The sequence below is a fragment of the Rhipicephalus microplus genome, chromosome 5, assembly GCF_043290135.1.
Source record: "Rhipicephalus microplus isolate Deutch F79 chromosome 5, USDA_Rmic, whole genome shotgun sequence".
Taxonomy (NCBI): Eukaryota; Metazoa; Arthropoda; class Arachnida; order Ixodida; family Ixodidae; genus Rhipicephalus; species Rhipicephalus microplus.
The window spans coordinates 93,279,142-93,303,214 of record NC_134704.1 but is presented as its reverse complement, the minus strand read 5'-3'; positions in this window follow the sequence as shown (position 1 = coordinate 93,303,214).

The following is a 24,073-nucleotide window of genomic DNA, read 5'->3' as shown; positions in this document are numbered from 1 at the left end:
TTTTGTTCTCACTTTACATCTTTCCTGTCTTCTCCTCACTTCATTTTACTTCCAATTTTTCCTGGCGGCAAGGGTTAACCTGGTGTAAATATCCAAACTTGGATAGATATATTAGGTTATGGCAGTGGCGTACTACTGGCTTTGCGCAGACATGTTTACATGTTCTGCCACGTCCCCTTGTTGGGCTCCGTGGTGGGTGGTAGGCGCCATTACTGAAGGAACTGCACTTTTCTATGGGATCACGAAACCCCTTATCCATTGATCGCCCCTTCAAAAGGTGGCGCACCGAAGCAAATGCAATGCCAATTTCAGAAAAACAAGACCATTTCCCTAAGTACCACGTTATTCATTGCGAAAGCTCGGACAAAAAAGCTCGCAACATCTCCCCATTTCTCGTGTCCAGGTGCCTAACCGAGACTATCGGAACTGGCTATAAGGCTACAAAGATGGCAAGCGGAGACTTGCTAGTGGAAGTTAAAGACAAGACACAGTTTCAGAAACTAGAAAAATTAGTAGCATTTGGGGACAAGCCCGTAACCGTCTCTGCGCACCGAACGATGAACACTGTCAAAGGCGTTGTGTCAGACGATGACCTAAAAGACCTAACGAATGATGAGCTTCTGGCTGGCTGGAAGGACGAAAACGTCGTTCACGTACAGCGTATCGTTGTGAGAAGAGAAAACAAAGAAATTCCAACCAAGCACATAATTGTGACCTTTGGGTGCTCCACACTACCGCAAGAATTAGTCACCGGCTATCTAACTGTCTGTGAGACCCTACATTCCGAATCCGCGGCGCTGCTTCAAGTGCCAAAGATTCGGACATGCTTCTCAGAGTTGCCGTGGGCAGCTTACCTGTGCACGATGTGGTATCACAGGCCACTCTGCAGATGATGACTGCAAGGCCGAACCCCACTGTACGAACTGCGATGGAGAACACGCGGCGTATTCTAGATCCTGCACAGCATGGAAAAAAGAAAAAGAAATTATTACCATTAAAGTCACCCACAACATCAGTTTCCGCGAAGCAAGGCATCGGGTCTCCCCTTTCTATGCAACAAAATCATTTGCTGAAGTGGTGCAACAGGCCCGGGGCAGCACCACGACAGCATCAGGTGGCCGCCCAAGCTACGCACAGCGTGCTGGAGCGACCGCCGCTTGCCCCTTCTGCGGGAGCAGCCAAGGCTGCTCCGGCCTTACTCAACAAGGCCCCACCACGGGCGTCGACATGCATTGGCACGAGCCAAGGCAATGGGCAGACTGCGGGAACCCCGTCGACGTCCGGTGTAGAGGGTTTGAAGGCTTCGTATCTTGAGCCGAAGCCCACAACGCCCAGGGATCGCTCGGCAGAGCGACGGTCCAACGCTTCTAATGAAGCTATGGACACAACGGCCAGTCAAACGGCCCGTGCAGCGCCGAAGGAGCGGCGAGTTTCTCTCGACCGCTCCAAAAAAGACAAAAGACAAATTACAGGGCCTCCAAAAAGCCCTGTAAAATAAGTTTCCTTTTCCATAACCTGAAAGGTTATGGTACCATTCTGTTTTAACTTTAGTATCACACGAATGTCACCAAGGTTTTATTACCAACAAATCAATTCTTACTCCATTTTTCTGCTCAAGTTCACTGCCCAAAATGGCTTTTCTCCTCCATTGGAATTGTAGAGGACTCATTCACAACATAGGTGACATAAAAGATTTGCTAAGTAGCCTCTCTCCAATGGCTATGTGCTTACAGGAGACCAATCTGGGAGAAAAACACACCAACTTCCTCAGAGGTTTTATCGTAGTACGTCGCGATCGCATCCACGCTAGCCGGTTGTCCGGTGGCGTGGCTATTGTCGTCAAAAGTGGAATTGCAGTGAGAGAGATCACCATCAACAGTCACATCGAGGCCGTAGCCGTCACCATTTTAGCTCACAAAACTATTACCATATGTTCCATTTATATCCCCCCACACACGCATTTTTCAATTAAATATATAGAGCATATTTTGGACCAACTGCCTGAACCGTTTATTATCGCAGGGGATTTTAATGCGCACGGAATGCTTTGGGGAAGCAGTACAACTGACACCAGAGGACAAACCCTCGAAGATTTTATTCTGAACAATGACGTATGTCTTTTAAATACTGGTAGCGTCACCTACTGCTCCCCAAGCACAGGAGCCACTAGCTGCTTAGATCTAGCGCTGTGCTCACCTTCGCTCTTTTGCGAACTAAAGTGGAGCGTGATAGATAATGTCTACGGCAGTGACCATATGCCTGCTCTCATAAAATTAACACAAACCCTCCCCACCACTCAATCCCGACCACCGCGTTGGAAACTACATCTGGCAGACTGGCCACTGTTCACTGAAAAAGCTGCCCTAGAAAAAGAGATGCTTGATGGCCTAAGCACAGAGGAAATGAACGAGACAGTCACCGCCTGCATACTTGCGGCAGCCGAACAAACAATACCACAATCCTCCGGCATTATAAAGAAAAAACTTAAACCATGGTGGACGAAAGAGTGCACACAAGCTAAAAAAATGCAACAAAAGGAGTGGGGCATTTTTCGTAAACATCCTACAGGAGAGAACCTTCTAGCATTTAAAAAGGCGAGAGCAAAGGCAAGATTTATTCGCAGGCAGGCTGAAAAACTCTCTTGGAAAAAGTACATTTCATCCATCAACAGCTCCATCACATCTAAAAGAATGTGGGATCAGGTGCACAAGTTTACCGGCAACTACAGTTCATATACCATCCCCATTCTCTCAACCCCTGGCATCCAGACAACTTTAGGCGAACAGGCAGACCTACTAGCGCAGCACTTTTGCGCTATTTCGAGCTCAGCAAACTATTCGGCAGCTTTCCTAAAACATAAACAATCTACAGAAAAGCAAAAGCTTCCTATTACAGGTTATCACGACAGATCATACAACTGCCCCTTAACCCTGCAGGAAATTAACAGAGTGCTTTCTCAAGGTAAAAAAACAGCACCTGGCCCAGACAAAATACATTACCAAATGCTCGCCCATTTGTCCCAGGAAGCGGTGAAGGCATTGCTGCACTTCTTTAACGCTATTTGGATCACTGGCAGAATGCCAACAGAGTGGAAAAAAGCCATTATAATTCCATTTCTCAAAGCCGGAAAAAACCCTACATTACCAACAAGCTACAGGCCCATAGCACTTACAAGTTGTATGGCGAAATCCTTCGAAAGCGTTATTAATATTAGGCTAACATACATCCTAGAAACCGATAACTTGATAGATGTTCACCAATGTGGTTACAAGAAAGGATGTTCCACCACCGATCACCTCGTTCGCCTTGAACATACAGTACGAGAAGCTTTCCTGAACAAGCAACACTGCTTAGCAGTATTTTTCGATCTTGAAAAGGCATACGACACAACGTGGAAGTACGGTATCTTACGAGACCTGGCAGATCTTGGAATTCGCGGAAGGATGCTCAACTGCTTGTCCGACTTCCTATAGAACCGAACTTTTCAGGTTCGTTTAGGCACCGCACTTTCAGGAACTTTTACTCAAGAGAACGGTGTGCCTCAGGGCTGTGTCTTAAGCACAACTCTCTTTGTCGTCAAAATGAACTCTGTGAACCAAGTCATACCATCTACTCTTATGCACTCACTATATGTGGATGATCTCCAAATAGCGTGCCGGTCATCTAACATGGCGACGTGCGAGCGACAGATTCAAATAGCACTAAACAAGCTAACACAATGGGCTAACAAAAACGGCTTCCGGTTTTCTGAGGAAAAGACGGTTGCTGTAGCGTTCTCCCAAAAACGAGGCTTACAACCAGACCCCGTACTGAAAATAAACGAAACAGTATTGCCAATAAAACAAGAACAGAAGTTTCTGGGGGTCGTATTTGATAAGAAGCTCAATTTTCTTCCACACATTAATAATCTCAAGGTGAAATCCAACAGCGCCCTCAATGTCCTCAAAGTCTTGTCCCGAAAGCACTGGGGTTCCGACCGTAAGTGCCTCCTGCTCATCTACCGCTCTTTAGTACGCAGCAAATTAGACTACGGTAGTATAATCTACGGTTCAGCTAGAGACTCGTACCTTAAGCGCCTAGACCCTGTCCATAACAAAGGGTTACGCCTCGCAACAGGTGCCTATCGAACCTCACCTATTTCGAGCTTATACGCCGAAAGTAACGAACCATCCTTGGAATATAGGAGAACGAAACTAATGCTCACGTATGTCCTTAGAGTTCGTTCTTCACCAGATCATATATGCCACAGTATTGTCACACGCTGTGACCTACGACAACACTATGCCAACAAACCAAACGTAATTAAGCCACTAATACTAAGATTTGAAGAAAAATTTCATGCCCTGAATATTCCTAACGAAGCACTCTCCATTGCCAGAAGGCCACCCAGTTTGGCTCCATGGAGTGATTTCTCCAAATTCTTGGATTTTTCACTCACACATATAAAAAAACAAAACACCCCACGTGAACATATACTACAAGAATTCCTTACTTTACAACAAACATACAACACTTACGAAGAATTTTATACTGATGGTTCGAAGACATCTGCTTATGTCGGAAGCAGTGTGGTAGGAGCAACACACGAGCAAATAACTAGACTACCGCAGTTCGTATCCATCTACACCGCTGAGTGCTATGCGTTATGGATGGCAGTACGATACGTTATAAGATCAAAACATAAAAAAGCCGTAATATTTACAGACTCGTTAAGCGCGCTGAAAAGTCTCAATTATAAATCTCAGTATGAGCCATTCATAGGCGATATTTAAAACATGCTATCCCACACACCTGATGACCGCACCATACGCCTCTGTTGGGTCCCGAGTCATGTCGGGATCCCAGGCAATGAAAGGGCAGACCATCTAGCTGCAACGGCAAAAGAGATGCGCGAGTCAAAAACCAACATACCTGCCAGAGATGGGATTCAAGCTGTTCGCCGGGCCACCACCTTTCACTGGCAGCAGGAATGGAAATTACAACAAAACAACAAACTTCACCTAATTAAACCTGTTCTTGGTGAATGGAAGACCTGTCTTCATCAAGCGCGTTTTATCGAAGTAGTTATATGTCGACTACGACTAGGTCACACGCACATCACACATAATTACCTATTGGCAAGCGAAGAAGCCCCAACATGCGATAAGTGTCAGGAGCAACTAACTGTAATGCACATTTTAATAGCTTGCCCACATATGGAAACATTAAGAGAAAAACATTTCCGTATGTTTTACAGGTTAAATATTCCCTTCCATCCAATGCTACTCTTGGGCGATGACGCCCTAATACCCATAGCTGATGTGATCAGCTTTTTAAATGAAGCACAACTTCTGAACAAGGTGTAACTACACTAAACTATGCTACCGCTAGACATGGCAAAACTTGACTGATGTGACTCGTAGCACAGCCTCTTCGGAGAGGCATCTGCTGCAGCTCGAATTTACAACGAGGCACTTGCCTCCCTGCCCTTAGGTATAAGGACACGGGTATGGTATTAGTGCTATGTAAAAGCCGCTACGGTTTAACATAACCTCATGCACCAACCATACACATTGACCACCCCGAGCATCACACACATATCCTTAGAAGAGATATATACTTCACGCGTTTGCGGAGCCAATCCTTTAAGGCCTTTATACAGCCACGCTTCACCGCTCATCATATTCATATGTCATCGCCGTTAAGACATTTCAGAGTCATTGTCATAGCCCTGTTTGCTGTAAGTATTCTCACCATGAGTCTGGCGCAGCATAGCCTTAGTTGCTCTTGCGCCACAAAACCCAACATAACTAACTAACTAACCTTTTTCTAAACACAGAGGCAGCCGGAACTCTGGCTTCGAGAATGTGAGGGACGGCTTTAGGCTCTCCCATAGTCGAGTACGCAGTACTCGAAATCGCCAACCACTTCTTCTAAACACACAGGGTTTAGCAACACTTGCTATCCCGGGACGGCTTTGAGCTCTCCCGTAGTAGAGTTACTAGTGCTCTAATTTGTTACCCAGTTTTTCCAAACACACAAAGAAACCCACAGCTGCACGTTGTGGGTAGGGCCCACGGGACGGCTTTTTGCTCTTCCATAGTAGAGTACCAGGTACTCTAAATCGTTAACAACGTTTTCTTAACACTCACTGAGGGACCAACTTTCCCAGGGCGTTGTGGGATGGTGACCGCTGTGGATCGTTCACTACTTTTAAATGCGAAGCATTTTTTAGCCAGCATCGGTGACTTTGAGCGTATCTATCTATCTATCTATCTATCTATCTATCTATCTATCTATCTATCTATCTATCTATCTATCTAGCCACCTACGACTTTTAGCTCTCCTGGCCGTTTCGGTAATGATATTGATACCAAACTTGGTATGTCATAACATGACTGCATGAAGAACTTATTGGACTAGTCATAACATGAAAATTATGAGATGTATGTCATCAATGACATGATTTACATTTCATGATCCTGCAGTTCTTGCGGTGGTTTAGTTCACATGGCATGTTGCAAACGGGTATGGTATGACTTGACAAACACAATGACAGACCCTAACGTGAAAATCATGACATGCGTGTCATGTAACAACATGATTACATGCCACGCTCATGATGCGCTCGCGGCCGTTTCGCTAGTGTCACATATACCAAATTTAGTATTACGGCACGTGAATGGATGACAAAGGTATGGGACAGGTGCAAACATGATAATCATGAGATGCGTGTCATGTAACATGACTACATGCCGCGCTCATAATGCGCTGGCGGCTGTTTCGCTAGCTTCACTTATACCAAATTTAGTATTATGGAATGTGAATGGATGACGAAGGTATGATACTGATGCATGTCATGTAACATCATGACTACATGCCACACTCAAGATGCACTCGCCCGCTGTTTCGCTAGCTTCACATATGCGAAATTTAGTATTACGTGACTTCAATAATTGATTGATATGTGGGGTTTAACGTCCCAAAACCACCATATGATTATGAGAGACGCCGTAGTGGAGGGCTCCGGAAATTTAGACCACCTGGGGTTCTTTAACGTGCACCCAAATCTGAGCACACGGGCCTACAACATTTCCGCCTCCATCGGAAATGCAGCCGCCGCAGCCGGGATTTGAACCCGCGCCCTGCGGGTCAGGAACCGAGTACCTTAGCCACTAGACCACCGCGGCGGGGCACGTGACTTCAATAGATGACGAAAGCATTTGACTAGTGCAAACGTGATAATCATGAGAAGCTTGTCATGTGAGAACATGACTAATTGCCACTGTCAAGCGGCCAATGCATTTCGACGTGACGTGGTGCGTGGGCTCGCTGGCGTTCACTTCGTCGCTTCATTCCGGCGTTGCCACGCCAGGCGCCGGTCCTGCCATATACTCGCAGGCGCGCGCCGCGCTCCGTTGCTTTGACGCATGCGCGTTTGAGCACGCCCAGCGTCCCTACGTCACGAAAAGAGGGAGGCGCAGTGTTCTCTGGATAACGCGTCGGCGTGAAATGCAGCGCGTGGCATTACGCGCAGGTTGCGTCGGGCCGCGCCGACGGACGCTGATCGCGCCAGTTGCGCCTGGCGTCAGACGTTCGTGTTTTTTGTTGTTTCGTCAGCGCTCGCGTTTTGCTAACGTAGCGTCGCTGTGCCCAGCGTGACCACGTGTCAACGCTACATTGGAGTATATTGGGCGCTTCATGATGCGCTCGCGGCCGTTTTGCTAGCTCCACATATACCAAATTTGGTATCACAGTACGTGAATGGATGACGAATGGATCTGACTGGTGCAAACGTGATAATCTTGATATGCGTGTCATGTAACAACATGACTACATGCCACTATTATGATGCGCTGCCGGCTGTTTCGCTTGCTTCACTTATACCAAATTTGGTATTACAGGGCATGAATAGATGACGAAGGTGTGATACAGGTGCAAACATGATAAACATGAGATGCGTGTCATGTGACAACATGGCTACATGCTATGCTCATGATGCGCTCATGGCCGTTTCACTTGCTTCACATATGCCAAATTTGGTATTACGTGACGCGAACGGATGAAATATGTAAATGACATATCCAAACATGATAATCACGACATGCGTCTCATGTAACAATTACCATTACTGCGTGCCACACTGATGATGCGTTCGCGGCCGTTTCACTAGCTTCACATATGCCAAATTTGGTATTAGGTGACTCCTGTAGATGACGAAGGTATGTGACTGGTGCAAACATGATAATCATGAGATGCGTGTCATGTGAGAACATGACTACATGCCGCAGTCCAGGCGCTAATACATTTCGACGTAACGCAGTGCGCGTGCTCGCCGGCGTTCTTCTGGTCACGTCACGCAGGCGCGCACCGCGCTGCGTTGCTTTGACGCATCCGCATTTTAGCACGTCTGGTATCCCTCCGTTACGAAAAGAGGGAGACGCAGTGTTGTCCGAGTAACCCATCGGCGTTAAGTGCAGCATGTCGCATTTCACGCTGGTTGCCGTCGGGCCGCACCGACGGACTCTTGTCACGCCTCGCGTCAGACTTTAGAGTGCTCTCGTTTTGCTAACATAGAGTCGCTGTGCCCAGCGTGCACGCTCGTCAACGCTACATTGGAGTATATTGGGCCCTTCATGATGCACTCGCGGCCGTTTTGCTAGCTCCACATGTACCGAACGTGGTGTTACGTGACGTCAATGGATGACGAAATATATGAGTAGTGCAAACATGATAATCCTGACACGCGTGTCATGCATGAACATGACAACATACCACGCTCATAGTGTGCTCACGGCCGTTTCGCTAAGTCCACATATACTAAATTTGGTATCACGTGACGCGAATAGATTACGAAGGTAAACGACACATTCAAACATGATAATCATGACACGAAAGTCATCTACGGCATCATTTACCTCCACCTCGTAACGTTGTGCTGATTTTAAAGTGACATATCAACATCTCTGATTCGTGCTTCGCATATAGTTGATTCCCACTGTACGTGTGATCCGACAACTTTTTCAAAACAGAACTAAAAAAAACATTGGAGAGGGGGGACAATGAACTGAGGAAGAAAGAATGAAACAAAATGGCAGCATATCCACGGGGTGAATTATGGAGAGTGGGGCGAAGCATCCGTTCGTCCATTTGTTGTTGCTTCCGTCCGTCCATGCGTCCGTCTGTGTGACTGCCCATGCATCCATCCGCCCATCCGTGCGTGTGCCTGTCCATGCGTCCATCTGTGCGTGCAGCCATCCGTGCGTCCGTCCATGCACCTGTCTGTGTGTCCGTTGGCTCATATATTCAATACTCCAAGTTCCACCATCTCGCAACTTCTCATCATATATTCCCCATATAGAAGCACCGCCATCCAGCGGACATTCCAAGGACTAAACGAAAGGTGGCACACGCACACTTTCTTACGGCTTGGGCTTCGTGTCTACTTCCCACCTTTAACAACCTCGAGTTCATGGTATATACTAGTTCACTGAATCCATGGCACTGCGGCCCAACGCTCGCTAAACCTTTCTAAAGCCAAGGAAGTTACACCCAGCGAGTATAACGTAGCAACCCCTTCTTGTCAAATAGTGCTCAATGTACATGCCATTGGCTGCGAATGGTTAATTAGAGACAGGAGAATTAATCTTTTAGTTAACGCGCGCGCTGCGAATTTTTTATTGTTCAACAACGCACAAGAGAAATCTCGCACCGGCACCACCTTGCAGGTCAAAGCGTAAGACTGGTTACGCACTACGACTACGACGAGGGACGAACGGGTGCGGCTTTAAGGAGTTTCGCCCCTAAAAATCACAGCTTATCCATGTAGTGAATGATGGTGAGTGGGGCGAAGCTTCCGTCAGTCGGTCCGTTCGTTCTTGCTTCCGTCCGTGCGTCTGTCCCTACGTCCGTCTGTGCAACACTTCAAGCACCACCATCTCGCATCTTTTTAACATATATTCATCATATAGAAGGACCACCATCCAGCGGACATTCCGAGGACTAAACAAGAGGTGGCTACCTACTACTACGAGGAGACGCTTCTCGACCGGCGAGCTGGAGCTGGGAGCGACGAGCTGGAAGCTACTATGTTATTCTATGCTGCTGCAACGAACGCGTCTGGCGTCTGTCAACGGTTCTCTTGTTCCGCTCATCACCTAGGTGGCTCCCCATTGTAGTGGAGCCCACCTGGGAGAGGAGATGATCGCACAGTGAAGATTCCAACCCGTCATCCAACTGGACGGTGCTTCTAGCTGCCAGCCAGGGAACCCCACCATCCAAGGATCATCCCGGTCAGAGGTACCGAGCGACACACCTCCAAACGGCACCACCACCACAGGAAACCAAATAAGTCCGCATCTTTTTGCTGAGTGTCATGCGGCATCCGAGCATACAGCTATGGATGACAAGGAAAGCTAGAGTCTAGTCCAGAACCGAAAACTACCGTGACCCAAGCCACCAACCTCCCCACAGCCACAGACCTTATTTGAGACCATAATGTTGAGGCCTAAAGCATTTAATATCACCCAGATTCCGCCGCGCCATTTTGCGTATAGACTGCTGTAGTGGAGGAGTAACGTGACCGACACACCCCGGGTAGCGGCTGCGTACATCCTGCCGTTTTATTAGACGTTCCACAAATATATGCAAGCACAAGGACAGTGTTGCCAACCTACACACTGAGACCCAAACTGCAAGATACAACATTTTCCCTCCCTCATTTGTTTTAGGTTTTGTGAACGTGTTAGTACGTTAGTATATATTAGTATATGTTCATCGCGCCCACATACATATCAATATATACAGATCAATATTAACACATCAATATATACACATCAATATATGCAAATCAATATATGCAAATCGATATATACACATCGATATATACACATCAATATATGCACATCGATATATACACATCAAATACACTCAATATAGAAATGCACAATTATTGAATACACTGGATATACAAGTACACCAACTTTGAAATATTTATCTATTCCCACTTAATAACCATATTGGTCCGGTCGCCGTCTCTCACGGTGTGGCTGAATGCGATGACCAGGTGGGCGCAACTCCACAGATTCTTCCGCAGGGTTGACGGGCGGGTGTGTGACAGTTTCTGAAACAGGAAACTGTCCGGTGGCTGATGTCGTTGGCGACCCACAGTCTTAGCCTGCGCTAGGCACAGATAGCGCGGCGGGAACACTTGCCTTAGCAGACGCTGGCTGCCATGTTGAAGCGAGAAGTGTCGCATTTAAGGGATCGTGATGGAACGACGACTCACGCCCGGCCGAATGTTGCCGACGGCCATTGTCGCCAGGGCGCCGAGCAGGCACCTTGCACAGTTTTGCCACGTTCTATGTTTTGCCGTCGTCAAGAACGAAGGATGTTGGACGACGCTGCTTGACGACTTTCCTTGGTTTCGAGAAGGACATGTCACCCTTGAATGAAACCGATGGTTTGTTCACCCGCACCATGTCTCCCACTGCCACTGTTGTCGGTTTTGCCACTCGCCTCCTGTCAGTGTAGGCTTTGCTGTATTCTCGCCTTTGCGTGACACGTTGCTGGAGCCTGGCCAGTTCCTAATAGGGTGCCTTTGTGAAGGACTCGGGCGATAAGCCGTATATGTCAAGCTTTCTTCTTGGCAGCCTTCCATGTAACAATACCGCAGGGGCACTTTTGCTGTGGCGTGTGGCGTAAAACTGTTGGCGATACAATCCCGTACAGCCGTTCGCAGCGGACGTTGTTCCAGACGGGCCAATTGGAGGTAAGTCTTGAACGTGCGGTTGAACCGCTCGATCTGTCCGTTTCCCTGTGGGTAATAAACAGATGAATGAGACAGACGGATCACTAGTTCTTGTAAGAAGTTGACAAATTCATTTGACGTGAACTGGGGCCCATTATCGCAAACTATCTTTTCAAGATATCCTTCCCGTCCAAATACATTGAGCAGTAATTCGGTCACGGTTGTTGTAGAAATATCCCTTGCAAACTGTACTTCTGGCCATTTTGAAAAATGGTCCACTAGTGTCAGGACAAATCTGCAATCTGTAGGCGCCCTCACTAGGGGACCGACGATATCTATTGAGAGTTTCCGCCATAGTCTCTCTGGTAACTCTACAGGTTGCAGCGCAGCAGGCGACGTCTTTGCCGATTTATCTGCTGTTTGACAGATGCTGCAATTGTGGACTGCTTCTTCCACGTGAATGCCCATGCGGGGCTACCAAAATCGCTCCCAAAGTCTGGCCTTAGTACGTGCAGTACCCTAGTGCGTTTCCAGCGCTTTTGCCAGAAGTTGAGCCACGAGAGATGAAGGAACTATAAGCCTCTCTGCCCGCATCAACAATTCACTCACTACTGACTATTCATCACGAACTCTGAGGTAGGGTTGGAGATCTTGCGGCAAATCTCTGTGTGATGGCCAAGTCCCATTCACAAACGCCTTCACCTTTCGATGAGTGGTATCAGCCAGAACCACTTGTTCAAACTGCTCTTTTGTCAGGCAAGTTGGTTGAACCATCTAAACAATTTCTTTCTCAAAATGCAGTTTTCTATCTGCCATATGTACAGGTAATTGTGACAAAGCATCAGCTACTCTGCTGGACGAGCCTTTCTGGTACTCCACCGTGAAATTGTAACGTGGTAGCCTTGCGCTCCAACGTGCAATTCTAAGTGGGCGTCGGCCTAAGCCTTGAGAAGACAAAAGCGAAACGAGTGCCCACAGCTCCGTCCCCACAGCTATGTATGCCAATACTCGCATGCTCAAATGCATGCAAGTGCTTCCTTCTCGCCAACTGCATACTTTCTTTCAGCCGGAGAGAGCGTACGTGATGCAAAAGCAACACTACGAAGATTACCACCGGCGTAAGGCTGCTCCTAAACCACATTCGGATGCATCAGTTGAGATGGTAATTGGAAGTGCAGGATCAAACATGTGCAAGACAAGATCTGACGATAATACCGCCTTTACGGCGTGGAAACTGGGATCCACCTCAACAGAGCAGGTGGAGGCTTGGCCTTTCCTAAGAAGAGCCCTCATTGGTTCTACCATCTCAGCCAAGTGTGGCACGAACTTGCGTAGTATTCCACCAACCCAAAAAAGGAACGGAGTTCAGCGACATTTCTTGGAACTGGAGTTTGCATAATCGCGTCCAATTTCCCCGTCAGTGGCGAAATACCGCAAGGTGTCATCTTGCGGCCCAGGAATTTGACCTCCTGAACTCCAAACACACATGTACTGTTGAGCTTCAGACCTGCGTCTTTGATACGCTGTAACACTGCTTCCAGGTTCTTTATGTGCTCCTCAGCCGATTTGCCAAAAATAATGACATCGTCGATGTATAAGAGGACACCGGCATCATTGCGAAGGATTCAGGACATCATATTCTGGAAAGCAGTAGGTGCTGAGGCTAGCCCAAAACAAACGCGTTTGAAGCGGTAGAGCCCTTCATATTTGATAATAGCTGTCAAGTCCCTACTCTGCGGATACAGGGGAACTTGGTGGTAGGCAGACGCTAAGTCAAGTTTCTAAAAGTTCGTGGCACCCGCCAAGGCAGGAAGCAACTGATCCATGTGAGGCAGCGAAAAGCTTTTCGAAACCATGACCTTGTTAGGCTCATGTAAATCTACATGGGAGCGTAATACTTCCATCTTTCTTCCGAATGACTACAATAGGAGACACCCATTTCGACGCATCGATACGTTCAACGATGTCCAAACTTTCCAAGCGCTGCAGCTCGGAAGACACGCGTGGTCGTAACGTTAAAGGAAGCCGACGAAGTTTTGATGCTACTGGCTGAGCACCAGCACGTGTCTTAATCTTGTGAAAAAAACCTTTTCCTAGACCACGCTCATTTGTGCACAGAGAGCAAAACCTTTGCTGAAGTGTTGATGGCAGCTGTATGGATGAATCTATCGGACATGTCCGAGATACTTCGGCGTTAGGTACTGTGCTGGTTTAAAAACAATACAGCTCAGGCCCTTCAATGCGTAGCTTCAAAGCCTTAATGCCATCCAGGCCAACGAGAGAACTACGCTATTCGTCGACATAAAACCAAAGCGGTGCGCGGCAATTCTCGAAAAAGACTTCAGAAAAGAAGCAGCCTTGAACCGAAAATGGTCTTTTGGAATAATCCAGAAGCCCTCGCGGAACGGGAAGAAGCGGCAAGACGGAGAAATGTTGGTCAAACACCTTGCCTGAAAGAATGGAAACGCAAGAGCCAGAATCGACTAATAGCTTCATAGTGACCTACCCGACCGACTTGAACGTTAATGTGAATTCCAGATGTAAAAGGTTGTTGAACCATAAGAGCCTCTATAGTTTCATCCTGCAACGGGCTGTCTACTGAAACCTCGTGGACAGGTGCCTGCGACCACTTCTGGTTGCAAACATTTTCGATATGTCCGATACGGTCACAAAAGAAGCACTTTTTTCCTTTAGCTGGACAGCGTTTCCAAGAAGCGCGATGCTGCTTAGAACCGCATCTTAAGCAATGCGGAAAATACACGTGTCACTGCGAATTCAATGTACAGCGCTGTTGAAACGGGGAGCGATTCCCATACGTAGGTGCCTTATGGCGTTGAGTGAAAGTGCGAGCACGCGACCGTGAACTCGGTGACTGCGACGATGAATTGCCTTTTCAGCCCGACTGCACTGATACTGGGGTTGCACAGAAATGGAAAATTCCTTCATTTCAACTACTGCCTGCTCGATTTGACTCGCGAGAGCAACTGCCTTGCTGAGCGAAAGTGAGGAACCTTTTAACAGAAGACGTTCCCGAATACGATGCGAGGACACACCGGCAACAAACTGGTCACGTAATGACTCTTCTTGCTACGTAAATGAGAACCTCGCGGCAAGCTCTGTTAGCACTGTCATGTATTCTTGAATAGACTCGCCAGCGGACTGAATTCGATGGTGGAATCGGTGGCGCTCGACGACCAGGTTGCAGGTGGTATCGAATTGCTTAGCCAGTGCCACTACCGCGTAGTCATATACGTCGGGCATAGCTCCAGTCTCTTCTTTCACCTCTGTCTTTTCGGGTGCCTGCGAAACAGACAGGGTATTAAAATACGTTGACCTTCGGTTGCCAAGCAATATAGTAGAATAGTTCTCCCCTTGCGTCACTCAGGGGAGAACCCTGGAGCACCTGAGGCCAGCAGGTAGACCTTGAACATTTCGTGCCATCGGAAGCATGGCTGCACGGGGCTACCGGGTGTCGGAAGAAACTGATCCGGTGGGGCGATGCCGGTGAAAGCCATCTGGGGGGCGTATCAGAGGGGGTTCAAAAACTCACCGCCATTGCAGTGGAGGAGTAACGTGACTGGCACACCCCGGGTAGCGGCTGCATACATCCTGCCGTTTTATTAGACGTTCCACAAATATACTCAAGCACAAGGACACAGTGTTGCCAACCTACACACTGAAACCAAAACTGCACGGTACAACAACTCTGTCTAAGTCGTCCTAAGATTAAGGGGTCGGACATTCATTGCAGACTCCTCACCAAGTGGGTGATTCCACGAGAGATCGACACGGGTCCAAAAGTTGATACTTTAGATTTCATTGAGTATTTTATATTTCGTGCACCTCTCACCAGGTATCGCGAAAGTCAACTTCGTTTTATGATTAACGGCATAACTTACGAGAAAAGATATCAAACTTCACCAACACGGAGGCACCAATTTCGTCACCTGTCTTTTTCGAAAATTGCAGATGCTATAAAAAGACAAATATTTTTGTTTCAAGGAAGATATTTTTTACCTGAAATGCGTGTCTAATGAAGAATGAATTCGTACGGTTTCAAGTTTGTAGACCTTAAGAAAATAGCTTTTAAAAACGTCTAATTTTGCGACAGTTTAAAATAAGTTACGTACTCCTCCTTTTTTTTTCTCCGAAAGTAATGCAAGCAGCGTTTTCAAACTTGACACGTTTTAAGGATATAGTGTGCTCATCAGGTACATACATTATTGCTGCCGTAGGGCAAATGTAAACTTTTATATATTGCCTCAAAATTCTCATATTGGCAAAAGTGTACTCCACTGAAATTTGAATAATAAAGAAAAACCAGCTTCGATTTTTCTTAAATTCTCGTAAAGAGACAACCGATGGTCATCATACAGTAATATAGAAAAACATGTTGCATTATTTTGTTTTTAGCGACAATATTCGTGGTACAAATCAAAGCTTTTCGAGAATGCGCTAAGTTGAGAAATATAGAAATCGGAACGGAAAAGCGGCAATGAGCTTCAAACGCGAATACACGTGACCGCATTTGGTGAAGAAAGGCTGTTTCAGCAAATAGGAGTAATATATTTTAACACGATATTCTACAGTATCTGAATTCACTCTTATACGTAGAGCACTGAGACTTCTAATATGTGGTACCTCTCCATTACTGACACACAGATGGAGCTGCTGTGACGGCCATGTGTTTGCAACACGTTGGGTAAGAGAATTGAATGTTGAATGAGTTCATAAACGATTCACAACAAATTTTTATCATTTGGGGCACGAAGAATGCCGCATTAAACTGAAGAACACGCTTTAGGGCAAGTTGTCATCCATCGTCTGCTCTACAGATGAATTGCTGTGCGCCGCATCTTGGAGGCAATGCTTTAGATCATATGGTTCAAAGTAGAGACAAAGATTACGCCTCCCATAATCTTATCAACAAGACATTGTGAAATTCATTTTAACGTACTACACTTCAGTTTTGCATTCGCACTGCGGATACTTGCGCACGCTGTTTTACGTCTGCTCTCATTAAAGGGGAGAGACATAGGAACAGACGACAGATAGATCACTTTCGTGCTGCTGGTTTCACGCATAGTTCCATTGCCAGTAATTTGAGCCTCAAGGAGCGTGGCGATGGCTGACCACTTAAGCCGGGATAGAGTTTTTTGTTCAGATTACCTCATGTTGCATAAAAAGAAAATACCTTATCAAATAAACTTCCGCAAGGTCGAAGACATCGGCCTGTTTGCCCTCCAGAAGCTTTTACCGAAAGCTGCCCGCCATGCACATAACAACGACCACGTCTGCCAGAACTGCTTCAGACGCCTCAGAGATATGCTGTCTTCGTCTTATGGCTTCTCAGCTGAAACAGCTGATGAGTTTTTGCCGGAAGAAGAAAAAGGCAGAAGCCAAGAGCGGTGCGTAAACACGCCTGAAGCATTGTCACATATGCGACTGGAGAAGCTGCATGCTCAAAATAGCAAAGTTCATGCAGAGCCAAGACATCATCAGCCTGACTATGTCCACTGCAGGACAAAGGCCTCTCCCATGTCCCGCCAGTTAACCCGGTCCTGTGCTTGCTGCTGCCAATTTATACCCGCAAACTTCTTAATCTCATCTGCCCACCTAACCTTCTGTCTCCCCCTAACCCGCTTACCTTCTCTGGGAATCCAGTCAGTTACCCTTAATGACCAGCGGTTATCCTGTCTACGCGCTACATGCCCTGCCCATGTCCATTTCTTCTTCTTGATTTCAGCTATGATATCCTTAACCCCCACTTGTTCCCTAATCCACTCTGCTCTCTTCTTGTCTCTTAAGGTTACCCCTACCATTTTTCTTTCCATTGCTCGCTGCGTCGTCCTCAATTTAAGCTGCACCCTCTTGGTAAGTCTCCAGGTTTCTGCTCCGTAGCTAAGTACCGGCAAGATACAGCTGTTATATACCTTCCTCTTGAGGGATAGTGGCAATCTACCTGTCATAATTTGAGAGTGCTTGCCGAATGTGCTCCACCCCATTCTTATTCTTCTAGTTACTTCAATCTCGTGGTTCGGCTCTGCGGTTATTACCTGCCCTAAGTAGACATAGTCTTTTACAACTTCAAGTGCACTATTACCTATCTCAAAGCGCTGCTCCTTGCCGAGGTTGTTGTACATTACTTTCGTTTTCTGAAGATTAATTTTAAGACCCACCTTTCTGCTCTCCTTGTCTAGCTCCGTAATCATGAGTTGCAATTCGTCCCCCGAGTTACTCAGCAATGCAATGTAATCGGCGAAGCGCAGGTTACTAAGGTATTCTCCATTGACTCTTATCCCTAACTGTTCCCATTCTAGGCTTCTGAAAACCTCCTGTAAGCACGCGGTAAATAGCATTGGGGAAATTGTGTCCCCCTGCCTTACACCCTTCTTGATTGGTATTCTGTTGCTTTCTTTATGAAGCACTATGGTAGCAGTTGATCCCCTGTAGATTTCTTCCAGAATGTTTATATATACTTCATCTACGCCCTGATTCCGCAGTGTTTGCATGACGGCTGATATTTCTACTGAATCAAACGCCTTCTCGTAATCTATGAAGGCTATGTATAGGGGTTGGTTATACTCTGAGCATTTCTCTATTACCTGACTGATAGTATGAATGTGGTCAATTGTTGAGTAGCCTGTTCGAAATCCTGCTTGTTCCTTTGGTTGATTGAATACTAATGTTTTCTTTACTCTGTTAGCAATTACCTTTGTAAATAGCTTGTATACTACAGAGAGCAAGCTGATCGGCCTGTAATTCTTCAAGTCCTTGTCATCTCCTTTCTTATGTATTAAGATGATGTTAGCGTTCTTCCAAGACTCTGGTACTCTTCCCGTCAGGAGACACCTCGTAAACAGGGTGGCTAGTTTTTCTAACACAATCTGTCCTCCATCTTTCAGCAGATCTGATGTTACCTGATCCTCACCAGCAGCTTTGCCCCTTTGCATGCTCTCCAAAGCTTTTCTGACTTCTTCTATCATTACTGGTGGGGTGTAATCTGGGTTACTGTTAGTTCTTATAGTATTAGGGTCGTAGTTGTCTCGGCTACTGTACAGATCTCTGTAAAACTCCTCCGCTATTTTAACTATCCTATCCATATTGGTAGTTATTTTGCCTTCTTTGTCCCTTAGTGCATACATCCGACTTTTGCCTATCCCAAGTTTCCTCTTCAATGCTTTGATACTTCCTCCGTTTTTCAGAGCGTGTTCAAATCTCTCCATGTTATACCTTCTTAACCTTCTTACATCGCATATCTTACGTCTATTAATCAACTTCGAAAGCTCTGCCAGATCTATTTTGTCTGTTGTACTTGACACTTTCATGATTTGACGCTTCTTAATTAGGTTCTTCGTTTCCTGGGAAAGCTTGCCAGTGTCCTGTCTATCTACCCTGCCTCCAACTTCCACTGCACACTCCGTAATGATACTCGTCAGATTATCATTCATTGTATCTACGCTAAGGTTGGTTTCCTCACTAAGAGCCGAGTACCTGTTCTGCAGCGACACTCTGAATTCTCTCTCAGTGCTAGCTGTTTGATTGGCTTCTTGCGTATCACTTTCTGTCGTTCCTTCTTCAAGTCTAGGCGAATTCGAGACCGTACCATTCTATGGTCACTGCATCGTATCTTGCCAATCACTTCCACATCCTGCACGATTCCAGGGTGTGCACTCATTATAAAGTCTATTTCGTTCTTACTTTCGCCATTAGGGCTCCTCCATGTCCACTTGCGGTTTTCTCGTTTTCGGTAGAAGAGCCAAGACAACTTAGCAGCAATTCTACAGTAACCGTGAAATGCCACCGTAACGTGTGTAACCGCCACTTTCAACCGTCACATCTAAAATGCAGTGTGTGTGCCCAGTAGTTCAAGAACTTCAAGCAAGCCTATGAAGCGTGTTCTTCGTATCAAGAGCGCATGCGTTTGTTGACACTGTTGATTGATTTGTGGGGTTTAACGTCCCAAAACCACCACATGATTATGAGAGACGCCGTAGTGGAGGGCTCCGGAAATTTCGACCACCTGGGGTTCTTTAACGTGCACCCAAATCTGAGCACACGGGCCTACAACATTTCCGCCTCCATCGGAAATGCAGCCGCCGCTGCCGGGATATGAACCCGCGACCTGCGGGTCAGCAGCCGAGAACCTTAGCCACTAGACCACCGCGGCGGGGTTTGTTGACACTGTTGCCGAGCGATATAGAGCACCGAAAACTCCGAGCGCTTATACTAAACTTGTCAGCTTACATGATATACAGATCCCGACGCTGGCGCGCAAAACACGGAATATGGTTAGCACCAAATGCGGTAAAAAGGACACGGCTGAACCCAATGGACGTTCAGGCAGCTATGGCTTACTACTCCAAAGATGAGTATAGCTGCTCTCGGCAGAGTCCCAACAAAAAAGATGTATCTGTTATCATTGACAGAAAAAAGGAGCTTGTTTCGAAAAGGTTTATGACCCGTTCGGTGCGAGAGGCTTACCGTCTCTTTAGAGAAGCTAATCCGAACACGTCTATTGGGCTCTCAAAGTTTTATTCACTGAGGCCGAAATGGGGGGTTCTTCTTGCACCACACCAAGAAGTGTGCCTTTGTGTATACTGTGCTAATGCCACGGAGTGTGTTTCTGCCCTACAAGACGTCACCGATGGTGCCTACACGGCGGACTTCTTGAAAGAACTATGTCTTTGCAGATCCCCTACAAGTGATTGTTTTTTAGGCCATTGTGACTATTGTGCTAAGGAGGACGCTCTGACAGCCACATGTTTAGGAATCCCTGAAGATATTGAGGTAGCCTATGCAGTATGGGAAAATGGCGATCTAGTAAAAAAACCGCCCCGGCAAGTGCTTTTCTGCGAGAGCTAAGTCTATGGTTCGTGAAGTGGATTACCCATGATTACCTAATATACATTCAAGAATCAGCAATACGCCAGGCGAAAGAGAGCCAAGAAAAAGAATCTTGCATTTTTCACTTTGATTTCACCGAAAATTGGACAGCCATTTTACCGAATGAGGTACAGTCGTATCACTGGCACAAAAGACACGTGTCTATATTCACGTGTGTCGTCACAAGAAAGCAATCAATTCAAAGTTTTGCTGTCATCAGTGATGACACATGTCATGATGCTGTACATGCCTGTTTTGCTCTATAAATAATCCACAACTATATGAAGAAACAACTTAAGCCTGACACGCATGTTACTTATGTTTCTGGTGGTGCATGCAGTCACTTCAAATACAAGTACCAGTTGTTCGAGTTATGTCAGAAAGATTATATATCAACAAAGTGTATTTTTTCGGCCACAGGACATGGCAAGAACTCTTGTGACGGCGTTGGTGGCCTACTAAAGCATCAGGCTACGCTCTACAACCTCAGAGCGGCAAGCTCAGCTGTGATTATGTCAGCATCCCAAATGGTGGAGCAAATGAGCGCGAAGCTCAAGAATGTCAAGCTGCTGTGTGCAAATGCAGACGAGCTAGAAACATTCCGTCAGTTTAAGAAAAGCCAGTGGAAATTGTTGCCACGTGTTCCAGGCATACGTTCTTGGCATGTTTGGCTAAGCGACCACGGTCAGTGCCGAGGGCACTGACCGTGGTCGTGTTTTGTTAGCGTCACGTACTGCTAAATGTGATCTGCAAAAGATGCAGCCATTTTGAGCGCATCTCTTGTTTCACGCAGTCACCACCAAAATATCGGTGAGGGTACTTCAAGCGCATATGCATTTCTAGCGAGACCCAACACTTGCGTTGGAACATTTTCATGTTTGAGTTTATCTGCAAATATAGACAGATGTTTTGCAACTGAGTTACAGTGTGGAAGATTTCCTCCATTAGAGCTGTGTTATCAGGAGCGTAAATGCGCCTTCATGGGTACGTATTTGTCACAGTGCTAAAACAGCCTTTCTTCACCAAATGCGGTCACGTTTACTCGCGTTTGAAGCTCATTGCCGCTTTTCCGTTCCGATTTCTAGATTTCCCAACTTAGCGCATTCTCGAAAAGCTCTGATTTGTACCACGAATATTGTCGCTAAAAACAAAATAATGCAACATGTTTTTCTATATTACTGTATGGTGACCTTCGGTTCTCTATTTACGAGATTTCAAGAAAAATCGAAGATGTTTTTTTTTTATTACTCAAATTTCAGTGGAGTACACTTTTGCCAATATGAGAGTTTTTAGGCAATATACAAAAATTTACATTTACCCTACGGCAGCAATAATTTATGTACCTAATGAACACACTATATCCTTAAAACGTGTCAAGTTTGAAAACGCTGCTTGCATTACTTTCGGAGGAAAAAAAGAAAGGGGGAATACGTAACTTATTTTAAACTGTCGCAAAATTAGACATTTTTAAAAGCTATTTTCTTAAAGTCTACAAACTTGAAACCGTATGAATTCATTCTTCATTAGACATGCATTTCAGGTAAAGAATATCTTCCTTGAATCAAAAATATTTGTCTTTTTATAGCATCTGCAATTTTCGAAAATGACAGGTGACGAAATTGGTGCGTCCGTGTTGGTGAAGTTTGATTTTTTTTTTCTCGTAAGTTATGCCGTTAATCATAAAACGAAGTTGACTTTCGGGCTACCTGGTGAGAGTTGCACGAAATATAGAATACTCAATGAAATCTAAAATATCAACTTTTGGACCCGTGTCGATCTCTCGTGGAATCACCCACGTCTAACCTAGCATTAGTGTATTGCTACACAGAGCATGCTGCACATCTACTGCTGAACCTGGAGCACCTGATCATTTAAGATCAAATCGTGCATTTTAATACATATGTTGCGCTCCGTGAAGGGCGCTTACGAGGCGTCATTCACAGAATCAAGGGATTAACTGAAGAGCAGGTAATGCAAGGCCTGACAAGTTCAACTCACGCAATCCTGTCAGCACGGCTCCTCAGGTCGTCTAATACAGCACTAATCACGTTCGACGGCTAGAACCTGCCAGAATGCGTGGCTTTCGAATCAGTACGTTTCCCTGTGCACAAATGCAGACCCAAGATAACGTCGTGCTTGAACTGCTTAGGCATGGGACACAGAGCTGAAGTTTGCACAGCTCCTAAAAGGGACCCAGAAGTTTGCACAAAGTGCCATACGAAACATGTGGAGGATTTCATATGTACTCCGAAATGCATACACTACAGTGGACCCCATGACTCACACTCGCCCAACTGTCCAAAGGTAGCAGCAGGTACTGCGGTTTTTCGTAAGCGAGTGAGGGGATCCGCTAGGTGGCGTAGGGCGGTGAGGACGTGCTCACATCGCCCTCCGCTTTATGAAACGCTTTCAGGCAGAAATTTCATTCAAGTCTACTCGAAGATTGCGTCATCTTTGCCGTGAAGTTGCGAGGACTTGAAGGACACTAAAATCTGGGACCTGGACCAGCTTCACGAGAAATTATCAACGTTTGAAGATACGACGTGCACGAACGCAGCTTTCCGTATCACCGGCTTCGGTCGGCGGCGCCGGGACGCTAAACCGGGCGCGGTGCGGCGACGGGTGCGTCGACTGGCTCACCACTATTCGAACGACTTTCTCCGACATTTTCTGACCGAGTTGGAAGTCACTGGTGAGTGCCATTTAACCTCCTTTTCGGACTATGCGTCTTGCGCAGAGGAAAACGGAGGTCGGCCCATTCCCCTGTTTCTACTGAGCATGCATGCATAAGGACGCCTAGAAATTCTTCGTCTACATGGACGTTGACGAAGACCCTCCCGGCGCATATCTGGTGTCGGAGAATCAACCGAGCGACGCGAATAGCGTCTCGTCAAATGAGGAACCACGTAACGACGCGCGAGCGCCCAGCGCCGCGTTTCTCGATAACAAGAACGATGACGACGCGGGTCTGGCTCTTGCTTGGACGGAGGACGGCTGGCACACCGTCCTTTCACGCAGAAGAAAAAAGAACCTTAAAAAAGCCAGAAAGAACCCGAGAAGGGACTAGAGAAGAAGAACGAAAAGTCAGCAGGCCATCCGCTTGCCGACGCAGCATGGGACAGCCAAGTCAAGCGGGATTTCCAGCGCAGAAAACGCCGAGGACCGACGCCCCTTCCAAAGGAAGACATAAAGGTTATCCTGAGACCGCACAAGGGCCTCACAGTGAAAAATCTATTTGGATCCGAGCTCTCTATGGCAGTGATAGAGGCCTGCCGGAACAGCTTTGGAGGAGAAAGTTTTTTGCTGCGGGTCCACCCCGGATCGAACATCATAATATTGTCCACGCCACACGAACAAGTGGCGGCCAAGCAGAGAGATCAACCAATTGAAAATCAGAGGACGGATTAACCCCTTCAATGCGTACGTGGCCGACCCCGAAGACGTGCTGCGAGGCATCGT